At 49.2% G+C, this 19,751-nt stretch overlaps 1 pseudogene; it reads right to left on the reverse strand.

Annotated features, from left to right (window-relative positions):
• Positions 1–3,061: 3,061 nt before the first annotated feature.
• Positions 3,062–3,318, reverse strand: LOC115498884 (annotated as a pseudogene).
• Positions 3,319–19,751: the final 16,433 nt, after the last annotated feature.

The raw sequence follows: 19,751 nt of genomic DNA on the forward strand, positions 1-19,751 counted from the left end.
ACTGCAGCACCTGGCTGGCATTTGGGAAGATCAATCCTTCTGGAGGGAAATGAGGCAGGACAGCCAAGTTCCTAGGATTATATCCCTCGCACCTGGGAGCCTTCTGCCAAATGACCCCAGGGAAGAGTCAGTCCAATGAAAGACAGGTTCCTTCTCCAAGTAAAACTTGCTTCTGGGGCACCATGAGTCCCCTGGAGGCTGAGAGGAGTCACTCTTGAGGAGGCAGAAGCAGGGAGAGGAAACCCAACGTAACAAGGTTAATAACAGCTCACCGCAACGGCACCTTTCATCTGGAGATCTCAAAGCCGTTTACCACCACCCAATTAATTCTCTCAACACCCACTACACCACCAGCCCCCAAAGCAGATGTCATTATCATTCCTTTATGAGCAAGGCAACTGACAGGTTAGTTGGCTGGTTCAAAGCCACAAAACAGTTGTAAGGCAGAAGCCAAATTTGGGATGATTGCCCTCCTCTAATCACAAGGAGCTGGAGAGAAAAGATTCATTTGTAGGAGGGCTCTGATGATTACTCTTACTCATTCATTCATTTATTCATTCATTCATTATTCATCTGTCCGTCCATCCATCCACCCATCCATCCATCTCCATTCATTCATTCATTCATCCATCCATCTTTCTATCCATCCATTCACTCATCCATCCACCCATCTCCACTCATTCATTCATTCATCCATCCATCCATCTCCATTCATTCATTCATCCATCCATCCTTCTATCCATCCAGTCATCAATCCATCCATCTCCATTCATTCATTCATTCATTCATCCATCCATCCTTCTATCCATCCATTCACTCATCCATTCATCCATCCATCTCCATTCATTCATCCATCCATCCATCCATCCTTCTATCCATCCACTCATCCATCCATCCATCTCCATTCATTCATTCATTCATCCATCCATCCATCCATCCTTCTATCCATCCATTCATTCATCCATCCATCCATCCATCCATCTCCATTCATTCATTCATTCATCCATCCATCCATCCTTCTATCCATCCATTCACTCATCCATCCATCCATCTCCATTCATTCATTCATCCATCCATCCATCCTTCTATCCATCCATTCACTCATCCATTCATCCATCCATCTCCATTCATTCATTCATCCATCCATCCATCCATCCTTCTATCCATCCATTCACTCCTCCATCCATCCATCTCCGTTCATTTATTTATTCATTTAGCATGCATTAATTGACATCCTGCCAGGCACAGGCACTGCGCAAAGTGCTGGGGATTCAAACCACGACCAAGACAAGGTCCTCGCCACCCATCTGGTGACTCTCCAAACCACTTTCTTCTCCATTACTGGAGGACTTTGCAGTTTACAAATACATCATCTTTTATAGATTCCATGAAATGGAGGGGGGTTATTCCTCTCTGATAGCTGAAGAAAGACTTGGGCACCAGGCCACATCACAGAACTAAGGTCTGGATCCACTTTGCAGCATCCTTCCTGAGCCGGTCTTCCGAGCTCCAGGGAAAATCCCTCCAGCGTCCTGATCGGGTGAAAGGCTTTGCAAATCCTCATCCAGCAGCAAAGCATCTCCATCAATGACCTCTGAGCTGGCTCATGAAATAGCCGGACGGATGAAGATACCGGAGTGGGTTTTCATGGGAGCATGAAAGTAAAACTTCAGTTATACCAGAAAGACAGCAAGTCTGATGGAGAGAACCGAGGTAGACAGAGGCGTGTGTTACACTGTCAAGTAAGGCAGGAGGGCAGATGAAGTCACGAGCTGAATCGGAAACTAGTCTTGTTTCTAATTTTGTCTCTCCTCCGATAGGAGTCAGTGATGATGGCCCCTTTATCTAAGATGCCTACCATCTTTCATAGGTGGGCCTCTTTTCCTCTGTCACTATTAAAGGACCCCAAGACTGTAAATGACACAAGGGGCTTCCTGTTCACTCCAGCACTGCGTGCCAGTGAAGAGCAGGGAAGGCGTCTCCTGATGACATTTCAACTGTTCAGCAAATCGTGCATCCAAAGGCGGCCATGACAACCTTCTCTGGGGAGACTGTGAGCTCCCTGGGGATGCGGCCATCTCGGTCTTACTTAGCAAACACGTTCTTTTTTTCAATATTTTTTCATTTTTGTCAATGTTTATTTTTCAGAGACAGAGAGAAGAGAGACAGCGCATGAGTTGGGGTGGGGGGAGAGGGGATGGAGAGGAAGAGACACAGAATCCGAAGCAGGCTCCAGGCTCCGAGCCGTCATCACCGAGCCGACATGGGGCTTGAACTCACGAACCACAAGAACGTGATCTGAGACGAAATTGAACGCTTCGCCGACTGAGCCACCCAGGCACCCCTAAGCAAACAGGTTCGAGTACGGTGCCTGTCACATTGGTGGAGGCACTCCACCAATATTTGTTGAGGGGAATTAGAGTCATGCATGCAAAGTCCAAATTCTCCGGGGAAAAAGGAACGCGTCTAGTGTCAGTGTCTTCATTAATGTAAGGAGTAGAGCATCCAAGAAAACTAGCAGGCTTATGCTAACCAATCAACCCATTCCCTTCCCTTAAGGAATTATAACCAGGAAGGCACCTGGTGCACAGGAGATAAAGCAAGGAGGTGCAGGTTGGGTGAAAATCGATGGCACTTGGCAGCTCCCTCCACTACAGGGAGAAATACGCTACGTGAACTTGAATGACCCAGCCAGTTGGCTTGTCATTCCTCTAGGCATGCTGGAGACACCATTCATTTATTCCTCCATCCATCCAACACTGATACATACACTCCTCCTCAGATACCACGTTTCCTATGTTAATATGGACCATCTATCTTCATTCAAGTTTAAAAAAAAAAAAAAAAAACAAGATCCATGTCCTACTTTTCTAGGTACTCAGTGAGCATAGAACTATGGGCAGAAGAGAAACATTCCGAACAAATCCTCATGAAGTTTAAAACACGCATCAACAGAGCAACTAAAGCGCAGCATTTTCTATGGGGCTAGACTGTGTCATGATAGAAAAATAAATGCAGAGAGATAATCGGCTCCTGAAAAACACTACCAAAGTCACGGGACAAGAGTTAACATCAACAGCAATAAATACATACCCTTGATGAGGTGTAATGAGCACGGCAACTAGCCTCTTATGTGGCCTTTCTGCCCCAAACCCATAACCTCAGTCTAATCATAAGAAAATCATTTGAGATTCTCAACTGAGAGATATTCTCCAAACCCCAACTGAGGGAGAGTCTACAAAATCCCTGACTAGCGATCCCTTAAACTGATAAGAACAGATACTACATTTGATCTTGGCCAAAAGGCCGAGAAACGATGGACTAGCCCTCCTTTAAAACCATCAAGGTCATCCAAAAGAAGAGAAGTGTGGAAGACTGTCAATGGGCCTAGGGAGACTTGACAACTAAACGTAATGTGTTGCCCCGGAGTTGACCCTGGGACAGGAAATGGGCGTTAAGAAAAATCAGTGAATCTGAATAAAGTGTGGACCTCAGTGATGATGATACACCCGTAATGGTTCACGGACTACAAGAAAGGTACTATGTCAACATGATGGAATATTATGAGAAAGCGGGCATGGGATATATGGCAACCCTCCATTCACAATTATCTGTTAATCTAAAACTAGTCTAGGGACGCCTGGGTGGCTCAGTCGGTTGAGCGTCTGACGCTTGATTTCGGCTCCGGTCATGATCTCACAGTTCATGGGTTCGAGCCCCACATCGGGCTCTGTGCACTGACCAGCACGGAGCCTGCTTGGGATTCTCTGTTTGTTTCCCTCTCTCTCTGCCCCTCCCTACTCATGCTCTGTCTCTCTCAAAGTAAATAAACTTTAAAAACAGTAAGTAAATTGGGGCGCCTGGGTGTCTCAGTCGGTTGAGTGTCCAACTTCGGCTCAGATCATGATCTCATGGTTTGTGAGTTCAAGCCCCACATGGGGCTCTGTGCTGACAGCTCGGAGCCTGCTTGAGATTCTCACTCTCCCCCCCTCTCTCTCTCTCTCTCTTTCTGCCCCTCCCCCCACTCGTGCGCTCTCTCTCCCTCTCTCAAGATACACAACTTTAAAAAATAAATAAATAAAACTGTTCTAAAATTAAAAGTCTATTTAAAAATAATCATCAGGGGGCGCCTGGGTGGCGCAGTCGGTTAAGCGTCTGACTTCAGCCAGGTCACGATCTCGCGGTCCGTGAGTTCGAGCCCCGCGTCAGGCTCTGGGCTGATGGCTCGGAGCCTGGAGCCTGTTTCCGATTCTGTGTCTCCCTCTCTCTCTGCCCCTCGCCCGTTCATGCTCTGTCTCTCTCTGTCCCAAAAATAAATTAAAAACGTTGAAAAAAAAATTAAAAAAAAATAAATAAATAAAAATAATCATCAGGACAGCTGGGCAGCTCAGTCAGTTAAGTGTCTGACTTCGGCTCAGGTCATGATCTCACCGTTCATGAGTTCGAGCCCCGCATCAGGCTCTGTGCTGATGGCTCAGAGCCTGGAACTTGCTTTGGATTCTGTGTCTCCCTCTCTCTGCTCCTCCCCTGCTCATGCTCTGTCTCTGTCTCTCAAAAATAAATAAACACTGAAAAAAATTTTTGTAATAAATAAATAAATAAACGTTAAAAAAACATAATCATCTGTGTAACTGGACAGCATGATGAAAAGAGAAGCAGAACGATGACAGGGATCTTTTATTATTTTCTTTTTTGGCTTTTTTAGTTCTTCTCCCACCGAGGTTGCACCTTTCTGAGATGGGGCGGGCACAACTGTGTAAAACCTATTCATCACCCATCTATTCCACTCAGAGGTAGCTATTAAATTCACCTGCTCCCCACTTGCTTGACTTCCAGGCTCGTGGGACGGCTAAAGACACAACCGTCACCATCTTTCCCCACAGGGGCTGAACCGTATTGGGGTCAAGCCATTCCGCAGAGCCTCCACACATCCCGTATTCCCTTCCACGTACAGCCTTCAGCCCCAGCCAAGGGCCGTGCATCTGCGGGATCACGTGGGAGGACAGACCACCAGCAAGAAATGAGGCGACGTTCCCGGGTAAAGCCACCGCAACCCATCCCCTCTGCTGTCACGGCTCAAGCCTGACGTTGGGGTATTGCCCGCCCTGGCAAATATTTTCTGAGTCCGTGATCACCGCCGACTCTGCCAAGTGGGAAAATACGGGGAATCCTAAATTAGGCACAGCATATGTCTCCGCCTTAATAACCCTTGGCACTTTTCTGGCACCTTTCATCCAAGGCGTCTCAAAGAACTTGTCCAAACGTTACCTCATCTGGCCCACAACACCCTGGCTATTATTAAGCCCATTTAACAGATGTAGAAACAGGCGTGTAGTGAAGCCAGGTGAGCTATGAGTTGGTGGCCCCATCTCCAACTCAATGGCAGGCTCTGGGAGGAACTGAGGCCCATGAGGGGGGCATCTGTGCACTCAGTAATCAATCGTTTTTGCTTCTAATTTCCTAGCCATCTGGAGAGTGTAATAGTATATTATATATATACTATATATAATATATACTATACTATATACTATATATGCTATATATAGTATACTATATATACTATACTATAATATACTCTAGTATACTATATATACTATATATATATATATACTATATACTATATATAGTATACTATATATAGTGTATATAATATATACTATATATACTATATGCTATAGTATATATATAGTGTATATTATATACATTATATATAATATATACTATAGTATATAGAGCATATATAGTATATAGTATATACATTATATATAATATATTATATACTATATATACATATAATATACTGTATATTATATACTATATAATATATATACTATACTAATATATACTATGTATACATATATTATATGCTATATATGCATACGTATATATATTATATATATAATATATACTATAGCATATATAATATATATTATATACATGATATATAATATATATAGTATATACTGTATATACTATATATATAATAAAAGGCCACAGGGTAACAAAGGGGCTTTGGAGGCACACAGATTTGGGTTTTGGGTCTGAGGCTGGGCTGCTCATGTACTGTGTGACCATGGGGAAGCTATAGAATGACTGTGTGCCTCAGTTTCCCCAGATGTGAAACAAAGAGTAGAAATTAACCTTCTGGGGCACCGGGGCGGGGCGGGGGTGGGGGGGGCGCAGTTAGCGGATAGCATAAGTACAGCCAACTGGGGACAAGAGGGAAGTGAGATTCCTGCTGGATTTCAATGTCTGGGAGCCTCACTTGAGCCTAAAGGGTGCAGCTGAGGGGCAGGGAGATACACTGTTGCTGATACAAGATCTGCGGGGTGGGGAGCAAAGCGGTAAACATGAGGAACAGAGTTGGGGGGTGGTAAGGAGGACGTCAGGTAAGTTTTGATCAAGTCTCCAGCCGTTGGTAGACAGGGCGAGTCTGGGAATGATGGTGTCCCAAGACGGGCAGCTTGTTGGGAGGAGAAAGCTCTTGGAGATGAAGAAGTTCTTCATTCTGTACCAATTCTCTCTCTCTCTCTCTATCTCACACACACACACACACACACACACCTCTAATGCAAGGATCTGTGGGTGCTCTAGCAACTTCTGAGCATCCAAAAATAAGAGCACATGGGGAGCCTTTCTCCAGAATGGACAAACGGTGGTACCCAGGGCCTGGTGCCATGTTTCCCACCCGATGGTCAGGGAGGTGCGTCGTGGGCGGGGACAAGCTCCAAGATCAGGGAGGCGCGTGGTGGGCAGGGACACGCTCCCCCTGACCACCTAGGGCCTTGAGCTTTCCACTCAGTCCCAGGGCCCATCTCTCTGCCATCTGTCTGTGCATCTGAGTGGCCTTTCTCTGGCCATCACGGCAGCTGCCTCCCACCTCCCTCACCCTGTTTCTGGTGAAGCCTGCAGAAAGGGAGTTCGCAGGCTCGGAGGAGCACAGAGGGAAGGGGGGAAGGCGGGAGGGAGGGAAACCCTGTACAGGTTTCAGAAGAGACCACGGTGGAGTCCTCCCTGTCACCAACACCTGGCAGAGACTTGAATAAACGCTTCACTGAATTTCTAAAAGACGCTTCCTTCCTCCGTCTTCAGGGGCTGGCCCGGTAGATCTCCAAAGCGAGATCTGGCCAAATGGTCCGCAGACCCTGACGTCCCGAGGGTGAAAGCAGAAAAGCTAAGTCAAGGCTGGAGGGAGTAGCGGAGGAGGAGCTGGACGGCAGGGCCGGTGGGGACCACGAAGGAGGGAGCCGGTTGGGAGAAAACTGGAAAGAAGGAGAAGCATATGGGGAGGACCCCTACAACTCGGGGTTGTTAGAACAAAACACGACCGTGCACGCAAGCCCCTTAGCACGGCCCGCTCGCACACAGGGCCCGCTCGCCACCCGTTGGTGCCACATAAATGCTAATCACTGTTAACATCGGGAAGTCCGAGTGTCAGGGCAGCGAAACTAACCCGTAATGATACCACAACAATGGATACGTGTCAATGTACGTCAGTCCAAACCCACAGAATGTGCAACACCGAGAGGGGGCCCGGATGGGAACTACGGACTCTGGGTGATAACAACCTGTTAATGCAGGCTCATCGATTGCAACCAATGTGCCCCTCCGGTGGGAACGTAGATGGGGGGGGGAGGGATATATGGGAAGTCTCTGAAGTTTCTACTCAATTTTGCTGTGAAACTCAAACTGCTCTAAAATTTAGTTTATTAATTGTTTCATGTCTTTAATGTCTTTACTTATTTATTTTTGAGACAGACAGAGCACGAACGGGGGAGGGGCAGAGAGGGACGGAGACACAGAATCGGAAGCAGGCTCCAGGTTCCGAGCCATCAGCCCAGAGCCCGACGCGGGGCTCGAACACACAGAACGCGAGATTGTGACCGGAACCGAAGTGGGACGCTTAACCGACCGGGCCACCCAGGCGCCATGACTTTAATAATTTTTTTAAAGTGGGGGCTTGAAATGGAACAGGCGGGGATCTGAGTAAGTGAGCTAGGCTGCCGTTCGTTCACTGAGCATTTCTGAATTGAAAACCAATTTGTTAATTGAAAACCGATGTGTGCCAAGTATGATGTCAGGTGTGGATGTACATGAAGGAAACAAATGTCGGGGCTAGGGGACAGCCAGACACTCGCCCACATGCACAGATAAACCGGCAGGGTCATTTTGGAGAGGGGCAAGTGCAAGAGAGGAAATCATAGGGCGATGGGGGACCGAATGGTGGCTAGGGTGGCCGGGGAGGGCCTCTGAAAAGGTGGCATTGGAGCAGAGACCTAAGTGACAGGAAGGGTGTGGAAAGGGGGGGTCTCAGGCAGTGGGGGTGACAGAGACGGAAACCCTAAGACCAGACAAGCTTGGCAGGCTGAGGGGAGGGGACCCCCGAGTAATTCCAGAGTCAGGTGCTGGTGGTAGCTACCCATGGCCCCCTGAGAAGCAGGCTGGGTCCTCTGCCGGGACTCAGGTCCAAGAGGCAGATCTGCGGGGGGGGGGGGGGGGGGGGGGGGGGTGGCCTAGCGATAAACCCTGAAGGCCAGTGATTATGCGTCCAAACTTGGACGCAGTGGCTTTCCGTGTGGGCAAACCGTGTAAATGAACCTTGCTTATTGCAGAGACGGGGCCGGGGGCGCGCCTCACGCATTCCCTTTTAAAACCTTTCACAACAAAAAGCAAAGCGGGAACCCGGTAAGCTGGGTACCATTTCAGACAGGACACTTGGCAGCAAAGATGCGACAATTCTCGCCTCGCAAGCCAGGCCGCGATGTCGGGGCTCTAGGTTTGCCTGTTCACCAGGGAAAAGGGAGGCGGGGTGATAAAATACCCGGTTCAGAATGAAAACCGCTTGGAGAGTAAATTCCGTCTGCAATGCTGTAATCACGTGGTGTGGACCAAGGCTAAGAAGCATCGCGCAGAAACGAAAATATGTCGGGGCGCCTGGGGGGGGGGGGGGGGGGGAGGGCTCAGTCGGTTGAGCCTCGGACTTCGGCTCAGGTCACGATCTCGCGGTTTGTGAGTTCGAACCCCGCGTCGGGCTCTGTGCTGATGCCTCGGAGCCTGGAGCCTGCTTCCGGTTCTGTGTCTCCTCTCTCTGCCCCTCCCCCGTTCGTGCCCTGCCTCTCTCTGTCTCAAAAAGAAATAAACATTTAAAAAAAGTTTTTTTTTTTTTAAAGAGAAACGAAAATATGTTGGTCTTGGGTGTTAGGGTTTGAGCGATCTTTTTTTTTTTTTTCCTCTTTGGAAAAAAAAAAAAGAAAGAAAGAAAAGAAGAAAGAAATGAATGCTGTCACACTACCTTTCTAATTCAAAGAGGGGGAAACGTTTAAACACACTCTGGGCAAATGCACCTCTCTCCCGGAGATGCACTTGAAGCAAGGGAGCCATTTCACAGCTTGCCTTAATTTTGTTCCATTATTTTATACCCGAAGGACGCGTTCATCATTACCTGGCTACAGAATTGAATAGGTGTGAAATCCATGCTGATAGCAATACATCACTCCCTATTGAACTTCAAAGCTGAGACCAAACTGCCTATAAAAATAGTTTTCATACCAGGCCTTAATCTCTTTCATACATTTTTTGCTTCTTTGTTTTTCTCTTTTTTTCAAGTTTCACCATCCCTTGAATGGCTAAGCAGAACATGCCTCCCTCCTCCAAAAACGCCGGCGTTCTCAAAGCGTTAGTTGTGGTTCCTCGGGAGTCGAAGCCCGGACGGCATCAGGTAGTTTTATCAGAGCTGTGACCAGCGAGGTTCTCATGAAGAAAAAAAAAAAGGCACACTCACAAAAACCACAAAGGGGCTTCTCGCTACAACTGCGTGTGCAGTGCCTATCAGCTAACCCCCTACTAAGACCAAATCGGTGAACTGTATTAGGATGAACTCCTTCAATTTCCACTGCTTTGTCCCTTCAAGTTGTGCAACAAAGAATCTAGGAAGAGCCTGGTGCGGTTAGGACCTTGATGGCAAAACTCCCTTTTTTTTAATTTTATTTTTTAATGTTTATTTATTGTTGACAGAGGGGGGGGGAGGGGCAGAGAGAGAGGGAGACACAGAATCAGAAACAGGCTCCTGGCTCTGAACTGTCAGCACAGAGCCAGACGCGGGGCTCGAACTCACGGACCGCGAGATCTTGACCTGAGCCGAAGTTGGACGCTCAACCGACTGAGCCACCCAGGCGCCCCAAAACTCCCTTTTTGTAAATAATACGCTCTTCTGAGGATGGAGGGGTCCATTTACCACCAAGTTCTTAGTATTGCTGGTTTTTGTTGTTCACGGGAATGAATTACAGAATGCGAGCTTCTGAAACTGAAGACGTATTTCCATCAAAAGAGGAAGTCAATGTTTCCGTAATCAAATGTAGAAACAAGTTGTAAATCATGATAATAACAGTTACATACATCCAATAGTGCTTAATATGCACCAGGCACTACTCCAAGCCCTTCCGTATTCCTTGATTTAACTCTTACGACAACCTTTGGAGGCAGATACTGTTATCTTTTTTAAAGTTGGGGAAACTGAGGCACACAGAGGCCAAACACCTTGCCCAAAGTCAAACGGCTATCAAATAGAGGGGGTGGCATTCAAACTCATGCAATCGGGCTCATATCTATTCTTTTTCATTTCCAACCGCCATCGTTATCCCTGATTCGGCTACGGCCAACATCATGAGTACGGATACTCTGTTACCTGTAGGTGTGTGAGATGAACCACATTTGCCTATCTGTTCCGTCCACCTCACCGGCCGCGATAGAGACGAACTGAGCAGGAATCACGTCTTCATCTCACCAGAAGAATGACACCCAAAGAGATGAAATGAAGTTGTATTCACAGCCATAGTCCTGACTTGGGAGCCTGTATTCACCACCCCTAATCCATCTCGACATCACATGAGCATGAGCATGAGATCAATTTTATAATTAAGTTATAAGGAAATAAATCTCCATTTTCCTGGTTGGATGTGTAGAAAAGAAGTGGGCAGGCACAAAATAAATTACGCCGACTTCAAACTAAGAAAAGGAAGGGGCAGGAAAAGGATGCTTTCCCCTAGGGGCGTCCATTTCCAGGTGAGATCCAAAATGGCGGCTGTTTTTCACAAGTAAAGAGGCAGCATGCTTGCCCTTTAACTGGTCATTGCAAAGGGTCAGGAAAAAAAGGCTGAGAAGGAGGGTTGGAGACAGCCTTTATGAAGTGAGTAATGACTGCGTGGGGTGGGCAACTCCCCCAGGAAGCGGAGAAAGTTGTAACCCTGAGCATATTGGAGGAAGAGGGAGACAGGCACTTATAGGAAATAAATGATGTGTTCTTGGGGCGTGAGACAGGCTTATACGAATCGCAGAGAACTCTGCTTTCTGCAAATGCTGCTCTTATACAGCTGGGGAGGGGCTGGAGCCAAGGTGGCTGGATCAGAGGTAGGCTCCCGTCGACATCCCCTTAGTTTTGAGTCAGTGCCCACCCCCTTAAAAGCACTGTCCTTGGCAGAGATGTGCCCAAAGTACATGGTACGGCACAAAACTCCCTTCTCAATCCAGCCTCCTTGTCCGGTGGTTTCCCCAGCAATAGGAATCCACTGCAAGTTTCCTTCTGTGCATTTCTTCATAGTTTCTTCACCTTTTTTTCTTGCTGTACCCTCTCCCTGCCTCACCTCCACCTGCACCTGGAACGAACTCTCTGTCTTCCGTGTGACTGGCAGAATCCCATGACTCGGGGGGTCGCTGAGTTCCTGCCACCTGTTAAAAACAAAAAAAAACAAAAAAACAAAAAAAAACCTTCTCCTATTTCCCTGGGCAAAGGAGGGTACCTGCTCTTCTCTTTCTCTTGCCCCAGCGTCTGATACATCTCTCATATAGAGTTTATGTGGCTTCATACTGTACCTGCTCATTGGTCTGTCCTCCCCCGGCCGACTGAAAAATCAGAGGGCAACAATCAAGCACAGTGCGGCCAAGGACACAGCCTCTATGGTCGGCCCACCATGTGGCCTCAAACCAGTCCCTTAATGTCGCTAAGCCTTGATTTTTCTCAGCGGTAAAATGGGGAAAATAATAGCCCTTGACTTGCATGATTGTTGTGAAGCTCAAATGAGAGAATGTTATTTTAGCAAAGCATTTAGCACGATGCCTAACTGTGATTATCACCAGTGTGTTTCTAAACCCTACGTTTAGCACTGTGACAGGCCCTGGAAAAGAATACAGAGAGCCGTTTTAAGAGCACTGATTCGGGGTTTGATTCTTGCTTCCGCCACTTAGTAGGAGGAAATAATTTGGGGAAAGTTATTTAATCTCGTTATGCCTCCATTTTCTCATCCGTAAAATGGGAAAGATAATAGCGCCTTCCTTGAGGGTTGCTGTGAAAAATAAAAGAGTTAATGTGTGGAATGTGCCTGGGATGGTGTGTTTCATATATAAAAGCGCTTTATAAATGACCAGCTATTGGCTCTGATGATGATCTCAGTACATAAAAGTTAAAGTAAAGGAAGAAAGGGCACACTCAGAGCTCCAATTGTGGAATTGATCTGCTATATCAATCCACCCCCCTCCCCCAAAGAAAAAGCTCTTAAGGATAGAGGCATGCTTGAAAAACAAGGTCCAGCGAAGGGAATCTTGAAAATTTCTCACACTAGCCCAAGGTTTCCTGTTTCTCCTCCGACCCTACCCTGCTTCAGGAAGACCGACAACCAGTCTTGGAGGAGAAGAAAACTTCCACGCCAGTTATCAACTCCTGTGTAACGAACGATCCAGTAACGCAGGTCTCAGCGGACACGGCTCATCTCTGTTCCGTGGTCATCAGTTAGATGGAACGGTTCATTTGGGGGGAGAGGACTCCCCTCCAGGATGACTCATTCACATGGCAAGGTTGTCATGGCAGCCTGGGACCTTGGGTCTCGTCCAGATACACCTCTTCGTGGACTGCTTGTGCTCCCTCACTGCCTGGCTGCCGGTTCCCAGAACAAGTATTCCAAGAGGCTCAGGAGGGAGCTGCAAGGTTCTTCTGACCTAGGCCTAGAAGTCCTAAAATAGCATTCCAGCACATTCTATCGGCCAAGCAAGTCAGTACCGTCAGGTCCGGTTCAAGAAGAGGGCCATGAGGGTCCACTTCTCAGCGTAAGAGTAGCAAAGAAAGAGTGGCAATCACATATCTACCCCATGTTCTCTGGGTGACTGGACAAAGCCGGAGACCCCGAGAGCCCCTGGAGCCCACAAGCAGCCTGCACCTCAACTGTGCTAATACTTGTAAAGATCTCCTTTTGACATGGGTCCCTCTGGGAAGTTCCATGCGTGCAAGCAGTAACCAGAGAATCCAAGGAGAGTACGGGAGTGGCAGAAATGGGCAACGAGGTGACGGTCCTGAGAAGAAACGAAAGGGAATGTGCACATGGAATCTGAGGGAGAGAAACTGCATCGCCCGGGGGCGCCTGGGTGGCTCAGTCGGTTAAGCGTCCGACTTCAACTCAGGTCACCATCTCGCGGTCCGTGAGTTCAAGCCCCGCGTCGGGCTCTGGGCTGATGGCTCGGAGCCTGGAGCCTGCTCCGGATTCTGTGTCTCCCTCTCTCTCTGCCCCTCCCCCGTTCACGCTCTGTCTCTGTCTCACAAATAAATAAACGTTAAAAAAAAAAAAAAACTGCATCACCCGCATAAATGGAACTTTGACAGCAACAGAGGAGAGGCAGTAATTGGACTTGAGGTATCACGTATCCCCAGTGATCCGTGTGTATTTCTGAGGGTGTTAATAACAGATAGTCAATTCCATGTGTATTTTTGAGGATGTTGATAGCAGTGAGGCTAAAATGTATGTTCCTTGCCCTTAGGGATCTAAAATCTGATGGAAAAGACACAAACAGAAGACCTAAGAGGCTACGGAGGGCAGGGTATTGCTAGGGAAGACTGCGGACTAGGAGTTTGAAGTTTTGGGTCGGAACCCTGGTTCGTTCCTTTAATAGCTGTGTAACCTCGGGGAACGGACCCCCTCTCTGAGCTGCGGTTTCTGCATTGAAGGCTTCCGTGAAAATGACATCCAATCATGTTCGGCAGCATGCCTCGTTAAGCACAGTGCCTTATTTAAGTAGACATCAAATGCCTCCCCTCTTGTTAACTGTAGTTATAATTAATAAAGCACCAAAATGACGCGAGGCACGCAGCCAGGAGGGCTAAAACACCAGAACGGGCTCTGGTAAGGGGGGTTGCGGTACCTCGATCCTTGGAAAAGTCCAGGACAAGATGGGAAACATCCACTCTGGATACCTTTGAGGACAGTTGGTGCCCTGGAGTTAGTTGTTGTTTTTTTTTTTAATTTTTTTTTTCAACGTTTATTTATTTTTCTTGGGACAGAGAGAGACAGAGCATGAACGGGGGAGGGGCAGAGAGAGAGGGAGACATAGAATCGGAAACAGGCTCCAGGCTCTGAGCCATCAGCCCAGAGCCCGACGCGGGGCTCGAACTCATGGACCGCGAGATCGTGACCTGGCTGAAGTCGGAGGCTTAACCGACTGCGCCACCGAGGCGCCCCGGTGCCCTGGAGTTCGTAAGACTCCTGAAAACCAAGTGTCCTTAGACCCCGGGTTACAAGTGCCTGTTGCAAGCTTCCATTAAAGATAGAGAATGGGCCACTGGACCTACCTCCTCCCCCAGACTAGATTTGGCACCTCATTCTATACCACCTAGCTCCCGCTTTCCTTGTGGCTCCTAATACGCTGTGAATATTTCATCATCATTCGTGAATTTGTTGGTTTCACGCACAACACTCCCCTGAAGGCGAAGGCCAAGCACCTCTCACTCCCCACCGTATCCCCAACACCTAGTCCCACCGGCCACAGGGCGCGCCCTCCGTATGTGTATCAGTTGAATTAATTAGAGGATGGCCGGACGGAGCTTCGAGCCGCGGGTTTGCAGGCTCCCACCCCGACCATCTGAGCAGAATTAAGAACATGAACTTGATCCCAGGCAGACGTTTCCAGACAGCCAAACATGCAGGCATAAAATCCACAGGGCCAACGCTCCGCTCCGCGGTGTCGCCCCGCGGTCCCACGGACTGCACGTGTCTTGCACATGGGAACCCCACTGACGTCACTGGGAATTTCACGGCTGAAACGAATAAAGACGCAGCCGCAGAAGATCGTGGCGTGAAGCTGTCAAGAAGGGGTGCTTTCGTGCCTGGGAGACCAGAGAGGGTGCCTGCCCCACAACGTGGTGGGTGAGAAGCCTTCAGACTGGGGAGGGGGTGGGGGAGGCGGTCACTGGCCGCCCCCACCCGACGGCACTGAGGGTTCCGGACCGGCCGTGGCCTCTCGGCCCCACAACCCTGGAAGCTTGGGTCGCTTCCATAACAGCAGCCTGGCCCCAATTTCCAGCCGGCAGCCCCCTCCGCGGCCCTGGCCCCTGCCCTCCGCTCCCCTCCCTCCCGTCCCCAGACAAAAACAAAAGACCCATTACGAAGTTATTAGTTTCGTCTCGCATGTCCCGTGGAGGGAGACAACCACCAGCCCCACTCTGACTTGAAATGTTTAACAGATTTGCCCACATCTAATTTCTGTCACTGTGTTTACAGTACCAAGAACCCAGAGAAGCAAGCGGTGCAGGGAAGCAGTAGGGTTGGGGTTGTGGGGGGACAGCGGAGGGGGGCAAAAAATAAATGCCAAACTCCTTCAAAGGGCGACATTCCTCCTTGCGGTTTGCAAACACTTCCTCTTTCCCCAGCCATCCTGTAATCACGCTCCAGCGTTCACCAGAGCACTGTTTACATCCAACACCATTACCGGCAGGGGAGACAGGCGAAATTAAGGCCTCTGGTCTCTGTTCTCTGAGGCCCCATTATCTTTCCCCTTCCCTTTACCCCCTTTCATCAGACGCCTCCCATATATGAAGGGGTAAAAGCCTTTAATGGGATTTTGAAGATCTTAAAAGCCAGGCGGTTTGTTTAAAAAGGAAAATGACCAAGAGTGGAAGTCTAGAGCCTGGGATCCCTGCACCCACGTCTTGGAAAAGAGAACAAACTTTATTCTATTTTTCCCCGTCTGCCAAATCAAGTGTTGGGTTTGGGGTTTGTCTTGGATGGGCCAGGAGACCACACAGAGGTGCCAGTGGACAGCCCCCCGCCCCCTTGCCGGCGATGCTGCGAATTCCCATCCGCCGCGCCCCCCAGGCCTGGCGCCTTCCCTCCACGTTCTCTCCGAGCTATCTCCAAGGCCCCAACGGGCACCGACGTCCCCATCACGGTTAGCCAAGCCGAATGGCGGCCAAGGGGACAAGCAGAAAGAAAGACAAGAGTCAAGGTCAGAGGAATTATTGCGCACTGGCGAACCCCAGGGAGTTTGGCTTTCTTCATTTCCCAAGGCTGGGAAAACCCCAGTCATACACGGCCACAAAGCGTGGTTGGGAGAGAGACCGGGTTTTCCAAAGCACTAGCTCCTTCCACTTGGTGTCCTCTTTCCATCGCCTTGGGCCAATTATGCTTCGCTGTATCAGCGCTGATCCGGCTTGGGATCCAGCCCCAATGCTTGGGGCTCTGCTCGTTGTCTCGGGCAGCCACACCGGGTCGAAGACTGGTTTCTGTCGAGGCATGCTGCGTCGAAGACATTGCTGGGTTTGCGCGACTCTCGCGGTGGAGTATTAGCATGTCCTCCTGCGTCGTCTTACGTTATTTTGCCCCCGGGTGCCATGTTGGGCTATGGAACCATTTCAGAATGGCACACACCATGCTGGGTCTGATCAGGGGTGTTGTTGAGTCGGACTGTGATGTAGCACTGGAGGGTGGTGTTGTGTTGGGACAGCCGTGTAGTGAGACCCTCCGGTGTTGGCCGACTCTCCCAAAGACAAACCCAACCTCTCCTCCCACTGTTGCCACACGGCCCTTCCAACACAGAAGCTATGGGCTGGCGGGAGACGTGAGACAGAACTACGTCCCCTGAAATCCCCAGAGAGACCTCGAGGTCATCAGAGCACAATCACCCAAGCTGACAGCTGGCTGGACACCAAATCCAAATCCTTGGCGCTCTTCTGCAGATGCAGGAGGGTCTTTAATTACCGAATTCTCTGGTTTCCTTCATTGCGACAGCCTCCCCTCTAAATACACGGAGCTCCTCGCCAAATCTCAAGTCCTGCCGCTCCCCTTGTGCACTTCAAAAACACTTCTTCCAGCTCGCTAGGACGTGGGGCGGAGGGGGTCCCGCCCCGAGAGCTGGAGACGACAGAACGAGACCTCTCCCTTCTTTTACGAGAACACCGCTCTCGGCCTCGGCAATCACAACAATCCTTGCTGCCTTACTGGAGCGCTCACAATGGGCCAGACGCTGCACTCGGCACCGTGCGTGCCTCTTCCCCTCGCATCCCCACGACACCTCCCTGGGAGGGAAGGATGATCAGCTCTGTGTGACAGGTCCACGCCACAGGCCGCTGGCCAAACGTCCCGGGTACCGCTCTCAGCACCGGAGTTGCAGTCGTGAGCAAAACGGATGGAAATCTCCACTAGCCGACACACATCCCGATCTAGGGAACGGAGACACTGAGTCTCAGAGAAGTGGAGACTGTTGCACAAAGCCACCCAGCTGTGAGTGGCGAAGCTCAGACACGGACCCCGAAACCGTCTTAAACCCCAAGCCGTGGTTGTGCCGACTCCGTATACCCTACCTTCAGGAAAGTCATAATTCGCCCTCTCAGGACGCGCTGACTTACCCTGGTTTCCTGGGTTTTGCTTTTGCTTCCGATGTCAACTACCATCTCAGGATGCCTGTTGTCTGGCCATCGTCCGTTTGATGGAAACACAAATACCAGTGTGTAACCTCTGTAGGCTCGCGTGTGTGCATGGCGGGATGGGGTTGTTGAGTCCTGAAAGAGAGGGCTGATGGAAAGGAAGGGGTCGAAGTTCAACGGCTAGCTGGATTACAGCTGGTATCTCTGAGCTCTGAGGGCCATTGCCAGCATGCGAGAAGGAACAAGGGCGAGATCCTGGCTAGTGCAATCCGTTCCCAGGCCAGAGAGGACTGCTGTAATGGAAAATGCAGTCCTTTATTTTTAAACTTAGGGACAGTTTGCATTGGAGGTCAGGGCTTCCCTCCCCTCCCCCCTGGGACTGCAGACGAGTAGGATGAGTTATATAAAGAACAAGGAATCCAAGCTTACACGACCCGGGTCTAACTTTCCATTGCACCTTTTCCGGAGCCGGGGCTGGTCATTCTGCCTCTCTGAGACTCCGTTTCCTCATCAGTTAAATGGAAATGTTCTTAACACCTACGTGTGAGAGCTGTACTAGAGAGTGCTGCGTGAGAATATTATAAAGAGCTTCCCAAGCGTCAGATAATCCACCAGCCTGGCAGGGACCGGCCGTCACATTAGGAACGACAAAACTACAAGCCCGGGAACACTGGCGGGACAGTCAAGGCCTTCACAGTGGAGAAGAAGGTCAAGATAGGAGGGAAAAGAGGAGCGCCTGGGTGGCTCAGTCAGTTAAGTGTCGGACTCTGGATTTCTGTTCAGGTCACAATCTCACAGTTCACGAGTTCGAGCCCTGTGTCTGGATCTGCACCGACAGCTCGGAGCCTGCTTGGGATTCTCTCTCTCTCTTCCCCTCCCCAACTCTCTCTCTCTCTCTCTCTCTCTTTTTTTTTTTTTTAATTTTTTTTTAACGTTTATTTTTGAGACAGAGAAAGACAGAACATGAACGGGGGAGGGGCAGAGAGAGAGGGAGACACAGAATCGGAAACAGGCTCCAGGCTCCGAGCTGTCAGCACAGAGCCCGACGCGGGGCTCGAACTCACGGACCGCGAGATCATGACCTGAGCTGAAGTCGGACCCTTAACCGACTGAGCCACCCAGGCGCCCCTCTCTCTCTCTCTTTCAAAGCAAAGAAACTTTAAAAACTAATAATAGTAAATTAATTTTTAAAACCTTAAAAAGAAAAAGACAGTAGGGGAAAGAAAATGGAGTTCATGTTGACATAGTTTACTTATCACAAGCCCTGGGGTTTATACGGATAGAGAGAGAAAGAGATTATTCTCTCTAGCTTACTTTATTGTAAGAATACAACACACAATACATGTAACATGCAAAATATGTGTGAATCAACTGTATTATCAGTAAGACATCTGCTCAACAGTAGGCTACCAGCAGTTAAATTTCTCGGGAATCAAAAGTCATACTCGGACATTCAACTTCTGAGGTGGGGGGGAAGGTGGGCACCCCTCACCCCCACGTTGTTCAAGGGCCAGCTGTGTATTACATTTTGGGGTAACCATATTATCCCTGTTTTATGCTGCAATAATTAAGTGGCCAAGGAAGTCAAACCAGACCAAAAAATGGAACCACCGGGATTCGAATTTAGAATGGCCACTCTCCAAAACCCATACCTTCCCCCCATTTTGTCACCTCACTCGCCAGAAGAACTCCCTAAAAGAAACCTTATTCAACTGGGTTTACATTGAAAGGCCGAACCTGTGGTAAGGACCCCTCTCCTCAAAATCAACAGGCCCCGATTCTCAGCCACAGAATTTACAGGAGTCCTTAAATGGAGTTGGTTGTCTCTGTCTGGGTGGCTTCCTAGAGCCAGGCAACGAAAGAAGTGACCCCCTCCTGACCTCCCGTCTCCTCCTGGCTCCTGACCCTTCCCCGCGCACAGAGACGTGTCTGCGTGTCCCACGGCAGTCTGAGGGCACAGGGCACCCCTCGCTGTCCCTAGGCTCTGTCCTCCAGTCCCTCTAGATAAGGGATGACCTTCATGGCATGATAATGCTCCAGTCTGTGTTGTGTAAATTCTGGCTCTGTTCTCCTC

Source organism: Lynx canadensis, chromosome D3 (assembly GCF_007474595.2).
Source record: "Lynx canadensis isolate LIC74 chromosome D3, mLynCan4.pri.v2, whole genome shotgun sequence".
Classification (NCBI taxonomy): Eukaryota; Metazoa; Chordata; class Mammalia; order Carnivora; family Felidae; genus Lynx; species Lynx canadensis.